This window comes from Anolis sagrei, chromosome 5 (genome assembly GCF_037176765.1).
Source record: "Anolis sagrei isolate rAnoSag1 chromosome 5, rAnoSag1.mat, whole genome shotgun sequence".
NCBI classification, from domain to species: domain Eukaryota; kingdom Metazoa; phylum Chordata; class Lepidosauria; order Squamata; family Dactyloidae; genus Anolis; species Anolis sagrei.
The window spans coordinates 153,988,450-154,005,607 of record NC_090025.1 but is presented as its reverse complement, the minus strand read 5'-3'; the positions used below and the strand labels follow the sequence as shown (position 1 = coordinate 154,005,607).

At 38.7% G+C, this 17,158-nt stretch overlaps 1 long non-coding RNA gene across 1 annotated transcript; it reads left to right on the top strand.

Moving 5' to 3' along the window:
* Positions 1 to 287: 287 nt before the first annotated feature.
* LOC132775375 (uncharacterized) lies at positions 288 to 12,077 on the top strand. The gene is made up of 3 exons (XR_009631517.2): positions 288 to 361; positions 4,327 to 4,385; positions 11,410 to 12,077. It is a non-coding gene; the product is annotated as an uncharacterized lncRNA (long non-coding RNA).
* Positions 12,078 to 17,158: the final 5,081 nt, after the last annotated feature.

Here is a 17,158-nt window from a genome sequence, read left to right as displayed (position 1 = left end):
AAATACTTTGAATATTCTTTCAAAGAGTTTCACTGTTGTAGGTCAGGGAAATACATAAGAGAATTCAATCTACAAATTTCAAATTAAATAGGATAGGGCTTTGATAGGTAAAATGGTATCACAAAACTATAAATGTGCGATGTGGTTTCAGGGCAGGAAGAAAAAAATCTACATGGAACCTTCTCAGAACAGGTTTAGAGCAGTTACATACACACATATAGATCCACACCATTGTCAGGAACTCAGTGCAGGAGGCTTCTCATTATTATATGTGTTTAGCCATTTCTTAGGCTTTGGTGCTACTCATCACAAGAGTCGGGATTAGGTTTTGGCATTTCTAATCCACCATTCTGGATTACTGGTAGGTTTCCTTACTATAGTGTGTGATTTCTTTCCCTTGGTGTGTCCTCATTTGGAACAGAAGCCCTGTTAGAGAGTCTGTCTTATGATCAAACATTCTGGATTCAATTTTGTCTTCAACAGATCCTGAACATACTCCTTTTAATTACAAATTGAGTATATGCAATATAGCGTTATTTCCTCTTGCAACTTTAGGCTGAGAAGAGTAGTAGGTGTTATGCGTTGTATTTCAGCTAGATGTCCCCCTGTATAGTGTTTTTTATCTACTAATGCAACTCCTGGCAGACATCCCAGCACAATTTGGGTTAGAAACATTTGCTGGGTAGGGTTTTTTCTTTGTTATTTCATTAAAAAAACACAGTAATCTATATGACAGTCATATTTTATTTAATATACATCAAAATCCATTCTTGTGTTCTAATGATGTGAATGCAATGAATTTGGCCTCTACCTTCAGGCAGATGGATTTGGGAGCCCTTACTGGGATCATGGCCAAGTCTTAACAATTGGCAAGTAGCATCATCATCATCATTTTTATTTCTTACTTGCCTCTCCTTGAGGCTCAAGGTGGGGCACAACACAGTTAAAAACACATCATTATAAAACATTATGTAAAAGACATATATTAAAAATTATTGCTATGAAATACATATATTAAAATACACAGAACAAAGGTTAAAATACACAGTAAACACAATACATGATTTTAAAATTCATAGTTGACTGGGTAGACCTGACAAAAGAGATAGGTCTTCCATTGTCTCTTAAATTTGGAGCTCTTCTGGCAGGCCATTTCACAGTCTTGGGGCGGCTGATAAAAGATTCTCTGGTTAATTTATATTTAGTAGCTTTATTTTATGCTTTTTAAACTTTAGTATGGCATATTGAGGCTAAGAAAAGATAGGAAGGCTGAGAATGATTTGGGAGAGTAGATCTTCTCTTTGAGCCACCTGATTGTGCACATAGCTAATGAAGGGATGGGTCACATTTGTGCACTTGATTTTTTTTCACTTCCTTCTGGTCTCTATAACCACTGGGAATCCATTTTCCATGGGTCTTCCCTTGGATGGGTGCACCCCAGAGCAGAAGCTCTCCCAGCTGTGCCTCCCCCCCTCTCCCACCCAAGTCCAGCGCAGTGGAAGTTGGGATGGAGGGAGGTCATTTCTTGTGTTTTGGGTCTAGGCATGATGGAGCTGCCCCTGCATCTGCTTCTTTTCCCCTAAGGCCAAGACAATGGCAGCTGGTATGTAGGGAGGGCCTTTAATCTGTTTTTGGTCTTAGACATGATGGACCTCTGTGTGCCTGTTCTCCCTTTTTTCCAATGGAGAGGTCAGAATTTTTTACTTGAGTGTGCAACATCAATGTCCCACTTTTTGTTATTGGACAAAGTGTTCAACCACTGTGTTATAGTAGTGGGAGATTCTTCTAGGACATCATTTGCAGGGATTTGCTGAGGACACCTGTGGATACTAGTTGCAGCACGAACAGCTATAGGAATATATCTTAATCCGAGGTACTGGTGCAATCCTAGAGTGTCAGACCATCCATATTATTACTACATTTTTTCAGAATTTATATAAGTATTGACTAAGTTCCCATTGATTCAGTTCCTTGGGACTAACAATGGGATTTATGTTAAACATTTATAGGAGATTTCTGCAAAGATGGAAGCATATAAACCTGGATAATGTCACCTTCAACCTTATAAAGTTAATTCCACCTTAATCCCAAATAAAGAGGGTAAAACAATATTTTTGGTGAAAAATACAAAGATGTTTCAGGAATGAACTTTCCACAAAAAAAGTTCCAAAATGCAAAAAACTGCAGGAAACTTTCATTATCTCCCAGCAGGGGAATAAACTAAAATTCTTAATCCTTTTCTTTGAGAATGAAATAAGCAAAGATTTATATACTTACATGACATATATATTTGAAATCATGTATTTCCAGTGGGAGGACATACATATTCACTGTCATTCTCAAAATGGCAACTACATTAAGAAGAAATATTTGCATTTGGTTGCAAATGAGGAAAAAAATGAACCACACTGAAAAGGAGATATGTAGGAATCTAGCTAGAAAGGCTAGGTAAGAACAAAAGAGATTCTGTACATCTGAGGGACTTGGAGAGTTTTTTTCCAAGGAGCTAAAGAGGTAGTATTATTAATAAATCATCATGGTTCTACTTCCGCCTGCCTTTGTGCCAATGCTTAGATGGAGAGCACAGCAAATAACCAAGTTAATGCAATTTTCTTTAACTGTAGCCTCTCTGCTCTTGCGTGGGAGATGAATTGCCTTGTGATAGAGGCAAGATTATTTCTTACTCTGGAGCAGTTGTCCTGTCTTAATCCTTCTTTAGAGCCCACCTCTGGATTATCTAAAGGGCAATAACATGTGTATATTTGTATCTGCGTAAATATGGGACTGGGATTCAGCATGTTTTCCGGGGAAAAAGGTTCATACAATGGATCAGCATGAAATAGAAAATAATGTTTATTTCAAATAACATTGCCAGGGCAGTTCTTCTTTCCAATTCTCTTAGTTACATTTGTATTCTTGCCTAACCTTATCTTGAAGCTTACACCATATTCTTTCTTACTTATATTTTCTTATCTGACAAAACTCTGAGGATGCCTGCCATAGATGTGGGTGAAATGTCAGGAGAGACTGCTTCTGGAACATGGTCATACAGCTCGGAAAACTCACAGCAACCCACTGACTAATTAATTATTATCCAGATCTGCAGCTAAGTATCTTGTAACTGACAAAGAGTTCTTTTGCTCTTTTCACGTCACATAAACCTTTTCTTACAAAAATCCAATTCCATACCATTAGTTGCATTCCTCACATCATTCTGTTTACTTTTATTAGCTGTTCTCTGAAAGAGTAGATTCCAGTCCTGTCCATCAAATGCCCCATGATATTAGAGCTATGCCTGGTTAAGTGGTATAGTGTTCATATTACTAAAACATGTTATTTGAAATGCTTGAGGTCAGAAATGTTTAGATTTTTGTATTTGTTTCAGATTTTGGAATATCTATATTTATGCATAGCAGAAGGGACTCAGATCTAAACACAAGGTTTATTTATGTTTCATATGCATCTTATACACACAACTGAATATTTTAAATATATTTTTTGCAAGAAACAAAGTTTGTGTATGTTGAAAGATCTGAAAGCAAGAAGCCACTATCTCAGCCACCACCGGCCTTTTGGTCAGCAAGATCAGCAGCTCAGGAGTTTAACCCACTGTGCCACCTGTGGCTTCTATCCAGTACTATAACTAAAAGCAAAGAAGCCACTATCTCAGCCACCCACATGGACAATTTGGGAGTTTGGAACATTTCAGATTTCTAAATTCCAGAGAATAGATGCTCAATTTATATTTTACTTATATTATATAATCGTTATAGTACTGGATAACGATTATATAATATAAGTTTAGCATCTATTCTCTAGAATTCAGAAATCTGGGTGGCTGAGATAATGGTTTCTTTGCTTTTAGTTATAGTACTGGATAGGAGCCCTGGGTGGCACAGCGGGTTAAACCACCGAGCTTCTGATTTTGCTGATTGGTCAGCAGTTCAAATCCGGGGAGCGGAGTGAACCCCCGCTGTTAGCACCAGCTTCTGCCAACCTAGCAGTTCGAAAACATGCAAATGTGAGTAGATCAATAGGTACCACTTCAGTGGAAAGTTAATGGCACTCCATGCAGTCATGCTAGCCACATGACCTTGGAAGTATCTATGGACAACACTGACTCTTCAGCTTAGAAATGGAGATGAGCACCCCCCCCCTCCCCCGAGTTGGACACAACTAGTCTTAATGTCAAGGGGAATCCTTTACCTTGTTATAGTACTGGATGAGGACATGAGTGAATACAGTTGCTACTGATTTATAGCATTCGTTTGAGTGACCATGTAACATGTAACAATCATTCTGCCTCTGCCTAACATACTTCAACAGATTGTTCTGAGGATAGAATTGGGAGGAGTGTGGATACTTCACCATCAGCTTATTTTCAGGTAATTATAACAAACAAATAATTAAACTGCATAATGTGTTGCATTATGATAACCTTTGAAAAATGTCATTAAAATGTTTAAGAAAGCCACAATATATTTAAGTGATGTTTATAAGCCCTGTTCTCTCCTAATTTGATCTATAAACTTCCCTTTCCAAACCAGTGGATCCTTCATCTGACCCATTGCCTTTGCACTCGGTGCCTATAAAATGCTTATGCTTGTCTTAGTAGATATTTATTGATCATCGGGGACACTGCTGAAGTGACATAAGCTATGAAAGGGGCTTTGTAATCTAATAGGAAGGTAGGCTCATTATGAAGGTGCTTCATCAAAGTTTATGTGACAGGGTGTAGCAGTTGGAAACTATTATCTAAGATCTGTCATTTATAATTCCATGTATTTATAACCATTACATTAGCATTTCATTAAACTTGTAGAAGAATACGTGTGTTGGATGTATTTCTTTTAGACATTTATCATTTTAATGATGCAGCCCACAAAAACATTTTAATATAGTGAAGCTATAAACATTGTATTGCTGTGTTCTCTGGGAAAAGATTTTGCTCCCAAAGAAGCTATTGAAGGATTCATTCCCAGTCCCTTAAGGGTTGAGCTTCCCCATACACCTTCACTACCTCTAAAACTCCTACTTCTCTTTCCTATTACTTTTCCTGACTTTTCTTATCTATACTTTGGTATCACAATTCTTTTTGACTACATGTCAGACACTGTTTTATGCTCTGGGAGAGAGTTATTGTCTATATTTCACCATCTCTAAAAAAGAGAACGGGGGAAAGACTTTTGCTCAGCTGTATAGACCCCTGTTGCAAGCCTTTGTCACAGTCGTTATTTATTGATCATAGGCTGCATTCAGTTATCAACTATCATACTATCTTCAAGTTGGCTCAGGTAAATGATTGTTCCTCGCAGCTCAGTTGACCCAAACACCCGTCTTCCAGCCTGGTGATTTAGCATACAGGGCTATTGTAAATATTATTGCCATAGGATATGTGAAGCACACTGAAAAATTTAAATGCAGTCTGAATGCCACAAAGTAATACTTTCACTGATGTCAATATCCAAAATATATGCAAGGCATTTTTCAGTTGCAATTCACCTGTTCAGTTGTGACTGGAGGATATTACTGTCCCATTAGATATTGGTACTAAAATAGCTGGCATTCATGAATGTTTATTAAAACTTAGTTTTATATACATAAATCCACAGGCTGCATGATTTTGAAGTGTTGAAACAAATTTGATCAGTTTTAATCTATCAGGCTTCAGCACCTTGACTTTTTCCTTTATAGTTTAGTCTAAAACTACAAGAGGGATCTTCTCACTTCTGCAGGAGTCTACCATATACCATGCAGCTGTGGACAAGTCTACATAGGGACCACCAAACGCAGTGCCCAAACACGAATCAAGGAACATGAAAGGCACTGTAGACTACTTCAACCAGAGAAGTCAGCCATAGCAGAGCACCTGATGAACCAACCTGGACACAGCATATTATCTGAAAACACAGAAATGCTGGACCACTCTAACAACCACCATGTCAGACTGCACAGAGAAGCCATTGAAATCCACAAGCATGTGGACAATTTCAACAGAAAGGAGGAAACCATGAAATTGAACAAATTCTGGCTACCAGTATTTAAAAAAACCCTCTAAAATTACAACAGCAAAACAACAGAGAGGAAACAATCAGGGACAGCTAATCACCTCTCAACAAAAGATCACCCCAGGTACTAACAAGCCACACACACAAAAAAACAACAACAAACAAACAAACTGCCAGGCCATCAAATGCTAATCAAGGTCGTCAGTTGAAACATTCACACCTAGCTCCAACAGACAAGACATTCCACAGATATATAAAACCAATTTTTTAGTTCCAACAGACCTCACCACCTCTGAGGATGCTTGCCATAGATGCAGGCGAAACATCAGGAGAGAATGCTTCAAGAACATGGCCATATAGCTCAAAAAACCTACAACAACCCACTAAGAGCTGTTTGATAGTTTCATAGTGTAGTGGAGTCTTCTCCTTTGGAGCTTTTTAATCAGAGACCAAATTATCATCCGTTGAGAATGCTTCGATTTTGTGTGCTTGCATTGGATTTGGATTGGATAGCACTTGCAGTCTTTTTCTATTCTATAATTTTATAAACAGATTTATCAACTCATCATCATGAAAACCACCAACAGCAAAATGATGATGGTGATGGTGGTGATGATGATGATGGTTTAGACCATCATATACTACACTGGCTTAGTTGAATCTTGGTAACTAAGTTACATCTCCTGGTATGAACCTTCAGACCACCATAAGAGCCAGCGACTGGATGAAACTTCCAACTGGGAGATACCAAGAATTATATTTTCATATCTGCTACCAGCAAGTGAAGCTGTGAAAAACACCTGCAACAGAATCCCTGCTTCTGATTGTTTCAGAAGTGCATGCTGATGGGATGAAACTGGAGACATTTTCCTCCTCCTTGTATTCAGATTGAAAACTCAACGTGGTAGCTGACTCTTAAACTGGACTGACATGACATTTACATTGTTTTACAGTATGACTACATACATAATCTTATTGAATATAGGGCATAGATCCATGTAAAACCATATCTCCAGGCTACCAATCCATAAATTCAGTACTGAATGCCAGCCATCACCATCATCATCATCATCAACATCAACATCTCATCTCAAGTATGAACAGGACAACTGAACCAAACTTCCAAAAACCCACCATTCTAAGTCAGATATTCTCCTCATTGACTCCTAATACCCAATTTAACTTTCCTAGAAAGAGATGTCCTAGAAGAAATAGCCTTTTTTCAGTGGTATGCTTCAGCTTCACGGAAGAATAGAGGATGGACGCTGTAGATTCAAGTTGTGTTTTGCATGCATAAACATTACATGAACTGAGGACATTTTTTTTCTATGCCAAATCCAAAATTGACTGAGGGTGGTAATTAATGGCTTTTTGAAATTTGCTTCTTCTATTTTTGTAAGAGTTGGGGTCCAGAAATACCAGAGGAGAAAACTCAGAGCCAACTCCCAGCAAACTAGAAAATGACTGTAATTAGTGTTTACCTCCATTTTATGCTATGCTTATGAGTTGCATTGTTTTAGTTGAACACTTGATTATAGCCTCTGAACAATGACTTTTCCAATTCCAAAAATAGGTGAATGCTTATTTATATAGAAATTACAGATAGGGAGTAATGTACCGTTTGGATGCACTTTGTTCAGATGGGAAAGTCGATTCCTTGCCAAAAGAAAAGGAATAACACAAAAGCCAAATTTCAGGCTTTTCTGTCTGGAAATACTCTTTTTTTGCTTTCATTTCCTGTGGGATCTGGAAGCCTTCAATTAGTTTCTTTTGAAGAAAAACTTTTATATTACCTGGTGTCTTACTCAGCTATAAGAAACAGAGAGATAGAATATACTTTTGCTGTACATCAAAAGAGATTAATGTTGAATCCAAATGCAGGTTGATGATATACTGTTGTTGTTTATAGCAAAGGAATGTGATCTACCTGATCGATGATGGGTCAGGAGTTGATTGGTGCATGTGTGTATGTGTGTAGATGAATTGAGGGGAAGGGGTCATTAGATATGTGAGGGTGGGAGGGTTTGACACATGTGTCCACAGAAATCTCCTCTCAGCAGAAGGACATCGGCTGAGAGGAGGATTTGATATGCAGCTGCCCAGGGCTCTCATGAGAACCCTGGGCAGCTGTGTGTGACTGCTTCTGCATACCTCATAATGAGAGGATGGTGAGACACATAGGGCTGCCATGAGTTCTCTGCAACCACATGTGACTGCACCAGCATGGGGATGTGGCGAGCAACTGCATCTTCATGCTGAGAGGACAGGAAGCTGCACTTCTCTGCCTCGTCTCTCCTCTCAGCACGGGGATGTGGCAAGTTGCAGTGTCCTCATGCTGAGAGGATGGTGAGACAGAGAAGGGCTGGAGGAAAGAGCCCAAGGGGTCACATCTGGCCAGTGGGCCTGGGTGCCTGGTCTATCAGAACCTAACTGGATGATCCTCACTTTGCCTCCCCTCCCAACATGGCTACACATAATGGCCCTCTGTGCTCTCTTGGTTGCATAGGGGATGGTAAAATGCCGAGTCTCTGATTGAAACACCTTCTCTCCATTTCAAGAACAGTTTTAAAAACTATTCAGTGGAGAGAAAACTGAACAAATTATTTTCTCCCACTGCAGGAAGTATTTCACTGAAGAGAAATAAACCTAGCACATATCTTCTTTCTATGTAGTTGCTGATGTGAGAACATTTTCCTGCCTTCCATTGCATACGAATGGAGCATGATGCCTTATATTGAGTTAGACTGTTTTTTAAATCTACTCCAATATATTCAACTCTGACGGGGAACAGATCCCCAGAATTTTATTGCAGATATTTATGAAATCTAGAAAATAATACATCTAGATTCTGACTTTGAATATATGCTATTGGAAAACTTCATTCCTTTCAAACAATAGTTGAATCCATTCTAATTGTGTTAATAGAACTTACTGGAGAGCCAACATAGTCTAGTGGCTTGAGCATTGGACGAGACCAGGCCTACACAACATGTGGCCCTCTATTTGTTTTGGGTTTCAGCTCAAAGGAAGGCAAAAGCAAACCCTGCTGAAGAAATCTTGGCACACAAATACTGTGACAGGTATGCCTTGGATTCAAGTCAAAAATGTCTTGAAGGTATACAATAACAGCACAATGGCTGTTCCTTTCAGATGATACTTGTATGCTTTCTACAGGCATCCAGTGGCTCATTGAAGAGTTTCCAATATTCCTTAAATAGGAATATAGTTCTGGCTGGAGTTCAATTGTAATGATATATATAAAAGCATGGACCTATCCTTAGTTGACATTGCTAACGATAGTCCTCTTCTGGCATGACAAAACAGTGAGCATGGAGGGAAGACAGCGTTTCATGTGTTATTGTTACCCTTTTCACCATGACACAGAAAAGTGTTTTGTTCTACTACAAATCACCTTGACATCATGTCTACATGACCAGGAGATTCTATTATTTGTAATGATTTTTTTCTAAGTTCTGCATCAAGTTGATAAAGAATGTTTGCAGGGAGACAGTATTTTCATTGAGGTGCTTTGTACAAAAGTGCACAAACCATGGAATTTTGATCAGTTTGGTTCTAGCTCTGTTGACATTTTTCTTCAAAGTCACAGAGAAACTAGGATCGCACATATGTCCCAACTCCCCCCACTTCTCCTACATAGAATTGGAAGAGGAGCTGTTTTTGCAAGGCTGGATTTTTTCCCCAATACATTTTGGTTTTATAGAACCTGTCTGTGGATTTCACTAAAGACATCAGACCTTGTAAGGATATTTATGTTTGGCAGAGTGCTCTGGGAAATGAATACTGCACTTTCATGTGAAGGAAGTATAATTATGCCGTATCACAAAACCATATCCCTCAGGACTCAGCATTTTAAATTAGTTCCATCTTATAATTATCACCACTACCTGCCAGAGCTTGCCTATTCTGCATAATTAGTGTCTAATGCTTAAAACCTCTTAAATTATTTGCAAGAGATGTTCTTGGAGCACCCACCCCATCTTCCTCTGCAAATGTTGCTTTGCTTTGTAAACACTTAGTAAGAAACGTTTTTGCTACTTTTTGTATTACCGAGAACTGTTAACCTAACATATATGTCCAGTATTTAATTTTGTCATGTTCTTGTTCTTGTTCTTGTTCTTGTTCTTGTTCTTGTTCTTGTTCTTCTTCTTCTTCTTCCACTTCTTCTTCCTCTTCCTCTTCCTCCTCCTCCTCCTCCTCCTCCTCCTCCTCCTCCTCCTTCTCCACTTCTTCTTCCATTTTCTCAGTCTGCAATTCTAGGTAGCTTGCAGAAACTAAAATAAATTAAAATTAAAATGTTTACAGCATGCAAAGTTAAAAATAGTGGACAATATCCTGTATCATCAGATGTAACTATAGTGATAGAACACAGTTTTCATAGTTATGTCTGACGATGCCATCTCCCCAAACCCTCCCTTTTCATTATGGCATCACCTCAGCGGATGTGTATCTGAGACACTGCAGAGTGAGGAAACAGGTGTGGGTTTTGGAAATTCACTTTAAGTTGAGGAGCAGTTTTTACATGAATTTCACAGATGCATTAAAATGATACTACTCAGATGTTAATATAGCACATATGTGGATTATTTCTCTGCACAAAATCACAAGATACTCTGAATTAGGCCGCCCAATGCAATTTAATACACAGAAGTGTAAACCACATCACATAGTCAAATTGATTAAGGGATGGGAAGGAGCCATGGGGCTATGGATACTGCAGATCCTGGAACTGAGTCAGAGCCAAACTCTCCAGAGCATATGAGCACCACTGAGTTCTCAGCTTGGTTCTTGTGCTTGTCATATGATCAGGTGCAGGTTTGCTTTGTTTCTGCCTCTGTTAACTGTTATCTGACATTATACACTCTGTGTAGACGTGGCCCTTGTCACATCACCTCCTGTTACCATTTTGAGAGAGCCTGTAAAGAAAAATAGAAGTATGTGAGGGCAGTATGTGGCATCAGTGGGTATATTTTTATATGTTTTCATATATTTTGGGGTGTTTTGTTTCATTTGGGGGCAACATGGACTTGGAAATTGCAGTGACGTTGGGGGAGTGATGGTGGCATCAGAGATCATAAAAGTGGATACTGAGGTTACATACAGAATATGGTCACCCTGTTGGTAAAATTCTGGATGTTGGGTAGAGAGTAGTTGGCCCTTAGGTTGAAGTAGCCTACTGGTTCACTTTTGACTCTATGAAATGTGTGGCTTCTAAAAAGATCATAAATTTTTATGGAGGCCATGGAATTTGTTAATGAACAAATTGGTTTGGAACAAATAGACTTGACATATTAATAATGGTCTGTGAAATATTTAAATAATAATAATAATAATAATAATAATAATAATATCTTTATTTATATCCTGCTTTTCTCCCTCACAGGACCCAAAATGACTTATTCTTCTATCATGATGGCTGCCAAAGACATTAATGTTCAACAAGAAATTGAATAAAGATTAGAAAGTGAAGTCAATAGAGACCACAACAAAACTATTAAAATACTTTGCTCTTCCTTCCAAATTCATTTAGTTGGCAAATGTAGAAGTTTAATTTTACTGTATAGCTAATAATTTTAAACAGCTTATAAACATGTAGTCATGCAGTGTTTGGGAAAAGTAAGTCCCAAATAATTATTGCAATATAGCTGAAGGGAAATGTAACAAGGATGTAATTGCTTTTGTTTTTTTTTAAGAGAAATACTGCCACTAGCTGTGGTAGTATCTTTCCATACATCATGTTCAGATTTATGTTGTTTTCCAGTGATCTGTTCAACATAAGGGTTTTTTTTCCTTTAGAGAGAGACACAGAAAATTTACAAATCTAAATATATCTTGTCACAAACAAACTATGTTCTGCTACAGGTTTATTTTGTCAAATGGAAAATAAACTATATAATGAAGCAACATTAAAATAAATATGCTGTAACCCTTGTTTTAATAGCATATCCATGGCAAAGAAGCCATAAGAAGAGCTGAATTAGATCAGATTGACAGATATTTCTTGTTCAATGTTCTTTTTATGCCAAAGAGAACCCTATGCAGGCATACATATGATATGCCTGCATAGGGTTCTTTACTCAGGTGCTGGTTAAGAGAAAAATATTACATATAATATTGCCTAATATTTGCAAAGGCTAATGAGCTGATATAACAACTATATGAAAGCCCAAATGTCCAACTAAAGTCTCACTGAAAATAGACAGTTAACAGGTTGACTGAGAAACAATTTTCTATGTTCTTCAAGAAAGTGTTTATCTGTCATCTTAGCATTGCCACATGAGTCCATCTTAATCTTTGTATTGGCCATTGCACAATTGGTATTTTGTTTCTCCCTAGTGGCAATGAACAAAAGTCCTTCCAATGAGTGTCTTCCAAAGGTTCAGGAAGATAATAATAATAATAATAATAATCATCATCATCATCATCATCATCACTCCGCCACCATCTTCCCAAAAGGGACTCGCGTGGCTTCCATGAGGCCAAGCTCAACAGTACATTACATCAAAATAAAACCAGAACAACAAAACAAAACATCACAATTCAATAAATAAAAACATAAGAATACAATAAAACAATACAAAATAATACAATGCAGAATCAATCCCAAAGGATGGGCCACATGTATGAGATGGCGTTGTCATTCTGTGTCTAGCTATATTAATATAGCCAAAAGGTTTCTCAGCCATTCTTGCCCCCACACACCTCCTTGGATGAAGGTGGACAGGTGTGGGTTTTGGAAAGAAGGTGACTCCTGCAGGAAGGTAGTGTAGTTCTGCCATTTCATGCATCATCTGATATTGGCTTCTGTCTCCTGGAGCCAGGGACATCACTAGCATGATTTGGAGGGGTACAATCTGCACCAGGTGTAACCAAAAGCAGTGCCAGGTACCAGCGTTGCATCTGCACCTGTTGCTTCTATGGAGGACCTGATCAATGCTTCAGGAGGAGTATGTTATGAGTATAAGGATGATTGAATGAGAGAGAATGAATGTGCTTCTTGGCACCAAGCTGCTGTACAATTTCTAAATGCTTAATAAAAGTTACATGCAATGTGTTTAAACCCAGATCTGGTATCTTTGAGTATTATTCAAGCCTACAGTCTTGAGTGACAGATTATTTAGTTTCCCCTCTTTTCTGGATCATAGAACAAACTGCTTTTGGTGATAATTGAGGGTAACATTACAATGACTGTCTATTGTTTTGTGTAGTGTTTTGGTAGCAATATATTATAGTTTGCTAAAAAAAAACAAACCCTGTAGTTTGGATCCATAGAAACACTTTTCATAAGCCCAGTTTACATGTATTGTAACAATATAATTATAAGGTGAAAACTCTCTATTAATTTACTTTTTGAACCTTCTAAGGTGCATGCATTCCGATCAGAGTTGTTATTATTATCCAATTACAATGGCACTTCATATCACAAGGTTTCCTCTGGATGGGCTACAATAGCATGCAGTTGTTTTTGTTGCCGCCAGTTTTGTGTAGTTACTGATTTTGTCAAATGTCCTGGTATTTTAGCTACAGTATTATAGTTTGCTCCATTGGGAAGACAATGGAGCAAAGTAACACCAACCTTATGATGTCAAAGCAGTTCTGGAGCATCTGAAGAGTTAACAACTCCTCATTGCTACCAGTTTGCTCAAAGTTGACTGAAATAAGTAAGCCTTAGGGGGGGGGGAATAACAAGAAGGTGATGGGCAGTAATTCAAGACATCTCCAAGATGGATGCAGTAATGGTACTTCTTTTACCTCAGGCAGCAGAAAAAATTAGCTTATTGTTAGCTCCAAAAGCTTATACCAAATAAATAAATAAACAATCAGCCTTCAAAGTGCCAGAGGAGTCTCTATTATGTTTACAATAACAGCCTTACAAAGCCGCCTACCTGGAACATTTGAAATGTATCCTTAGCATAAGAAAAACATATCCTTCAAGCACCATTCTGATGCCTTAAACCTATTTTTTTTTACATTGAATGTTACTACTGATAATTTATTTCTACTTCTACAAGATATAAATTACCTATATAACCCCATACTCCCATCCATCCCATACAGGCTGTTTTATTTTCCTGCTACTGTTGATATTACAGCAAGGAATGGAATGGAGTCCTAATAAATCCTGTGTTCATATTTATTGAGTGTGAGATCCATTTAACCAGGTTGACATAAGTCTGACTAAAAATTCAAAGGCCCATACCATATACTTCAAGTAAACTGTAGTCAAGTGTTTCTCAAAAAGACTTTTGTATTCTCCCACATTTCCCAGGTGAAAATGTGTTGCCAAGCAACATCAGATTGTGTCAAGAGAACAAATCTTATTGATGAGGAAGAAGAGACAGGCTAAAAGAAACTTCAACTGTTTGCTTTTGCCTGAGCCTACAGGGAAGAGCAAGGTGCCCCTTCTCTGTTGAGTTAATTGAAGGCAAACTATTTCTGTGCTTTGAACTCAGGGCCCATCCACATAGTACCTTTATTCCAAGAGCTCCTGGTTCAAAATGAAGGGTGGCCAAACAACATCCCCTGAAAACATGGGAGGAATCACTACAAAGTGCTAAAAAGCTAAATACAGGAGATTTTCAATTGCAGGAATTACCTTGGCTGAAAAATGTGTATCTTCGGATGTCTGTATGTTACTACACTCAGAAAACATGGGATTTTTTATTTTTGTTTGTTCCTGGGTTATACATGTCTGTTCCTGACTGACTGTATCCTAAAAGCATGGCAACAGTTGACTAGAGGGTGAAAACTTTATTCTGAGAAGAGAAACTTTGTCCTCCACCCATTTAATGAAGTTTGTGACACACAAAGATTTTGCCATGTAATCAACTTTCCCCATGTTTTTATGATAAAGCAATGAGGAACACATGTGTATAACCCAGGAACATAACTCCGTGCTTCCCAGGCATAAGTACATGACCAAACTTGTCTGCACAGATGGCTATACTGCCTCTAGAACCCAGGAACAGAACTTATACAATGATTCACATATTTGCATTTTAAGGTTTTTTTAAAGCACCGAAATTTCTGGTGGATGTCTCGCAGCAGCCATCTTGAGGGCTGCAAAATCCCAGCACAAAACAGCAAGTGTGGACGATGGAGGCAGAAATCCTGGGACCAACAGCTCTGTATGTGGACCTCTTCTTGGGCCCAGGTTTGTTTTGTCCCTGACTAAAAACCTGGAAGCACCCTCTGTTTGCAGCAATGGAAGTAAGCTGAGGAAAAAGAGTGACAGGGCAAGGAGGAGCGAGAAGCTGATACATTTTTGAAGCAGTTAAAATGTGAGATGACAGAGAATTAATTGCAACCGTACTTGCCAAATCGGCACAGTTGAAGGCTATGGACTTCATTATTTCTTTTCAGGACGAGTGTCTGTATAATTAGTCTTTCTTTCTCCTTCCTTAAAGTTGGAATCATGCAGCTCTTTGGATATGTTGGCAATAAAGTTCCCAGCACTTCCAACCATACACTGGACAGGACTAGAAGTTTCCATTCAGGAGAGCTGCATAATTTCAGTTTTGAATCCTTCTCCCAATGTCCCCTAGCCTCCCATAGCACCCAACTCCTTATTCATTGGGTTTATTCTGATGGTGCCTTACAACATCATCAGTTGGGGTTTACTTTGGTGGCATATGCCGATTCAGCCACAGAGCCCGCCAACTCCCATACCACGATGCAGAGGAACTTCCAGCAGGGTTCCATGGGTAAAATAGCACATAATTAGTATATGCTGCTGTGACAGCAACATGGGAGGCTTCTTGTGTTGCACCAGAAGTGGGGGGGGGGGATCAATATGGTTGATGCTCCCCCCCCCCATGGTATTGTCTTGCCAGTAAGCCAGGTGATGTGGGGTGACAGGTTCCCTATGCCATCTGATGGGCATTGCCAGATTCACCACGATCTGCAGTGATTCCACCATCCTGTGTCAAGAGGTCCTTCCTTACTAATATAATTTGGCATGTAACATGTGAGCAACAAACGTGATATGTTTATGTATAGATTCTAATGCTACAAAGTGCTGGTCTTGATCTATAAAAACCTATACGGTTCTGGCCCAGCATATCTGGCCAAATGTATCTCCTTCTACATCCCACCTCAGAGTTTAAGATCTTCTGGGGAGGCCCTGCTCTCAGCCCCACCTTTGTCACAAACATGCTTGGCAGGGACAAGGTACAGGGCCTTCTCAGTGGTGGCCCCCCACCTGTGGAACTCACTCCCCATGGAAATTAGGTTATCATTGTCCCTCCTCTCCTTCAGAAAGAAGTTGAAAATGTGGATGTAGGACCAGGCCTTCGGGTAATTATGCTGACAATGTCAATGACAATGATGACAATTGCTATGGTAATGGGCTATGGACAAGCTTGATGGAATCTCCAACCACAGAATTCGGCTAGATAAGGCCAAAAGGCTGTTATATTTAAGCATATTTTCAACTGAATTGATTTAATATTTTAACTGTATGTAATTATTGGTTTTTATTATGTATTTTATTATGTGTACATGGAGGCATCGAATCGTTGCCAGCTGGAAGCCTCCCTGAGGCCCCCCCCCCCCCAGCCGTTAAGAAGGGCAGGGTACAAATATCTGAAATAAATAAATAAATACATATTTGCTATTTTAAAAAATGGTGGGGAAGGAGTATGATACAAAGAATAAGAACAAGTGAGGTTGTGCTTTGTTTTCATAAACAAAGTCATAAACATAAACATGCTTGTAGCTACCACAAGCACATTTTATATTCAAGTGTAAAAGTTGACCTCACAGATAAGTAGAAGATAGATTTTGGGACAAAAAATATGGATTTTAATATGACCCATGGATAAGTTGGAAGAAAAGTGCCAACACAATCTCTGGGGGCCATCCACCCCTAACCACCATCACTTCCATTTTCTAATCCAGGCATTCAAAAGGCCAAAAGCAGTGTTAATGTAGTAAGAGTAAAGAGGTTCTTAAATGACAGACTCAGGCCCCATCTACACTGCCAGTAATCCAGGTTATCAAAGCAAAAAATCCACATTATCTTATTTGAACTGGATTATGTAAGTCTACACGGCCATACAATCCAGTTTAAAGCAGATAATGTGGATTTTATATGGCAGTGTAGAAGGGGCCTCAGCTTTCATCTTTGACCA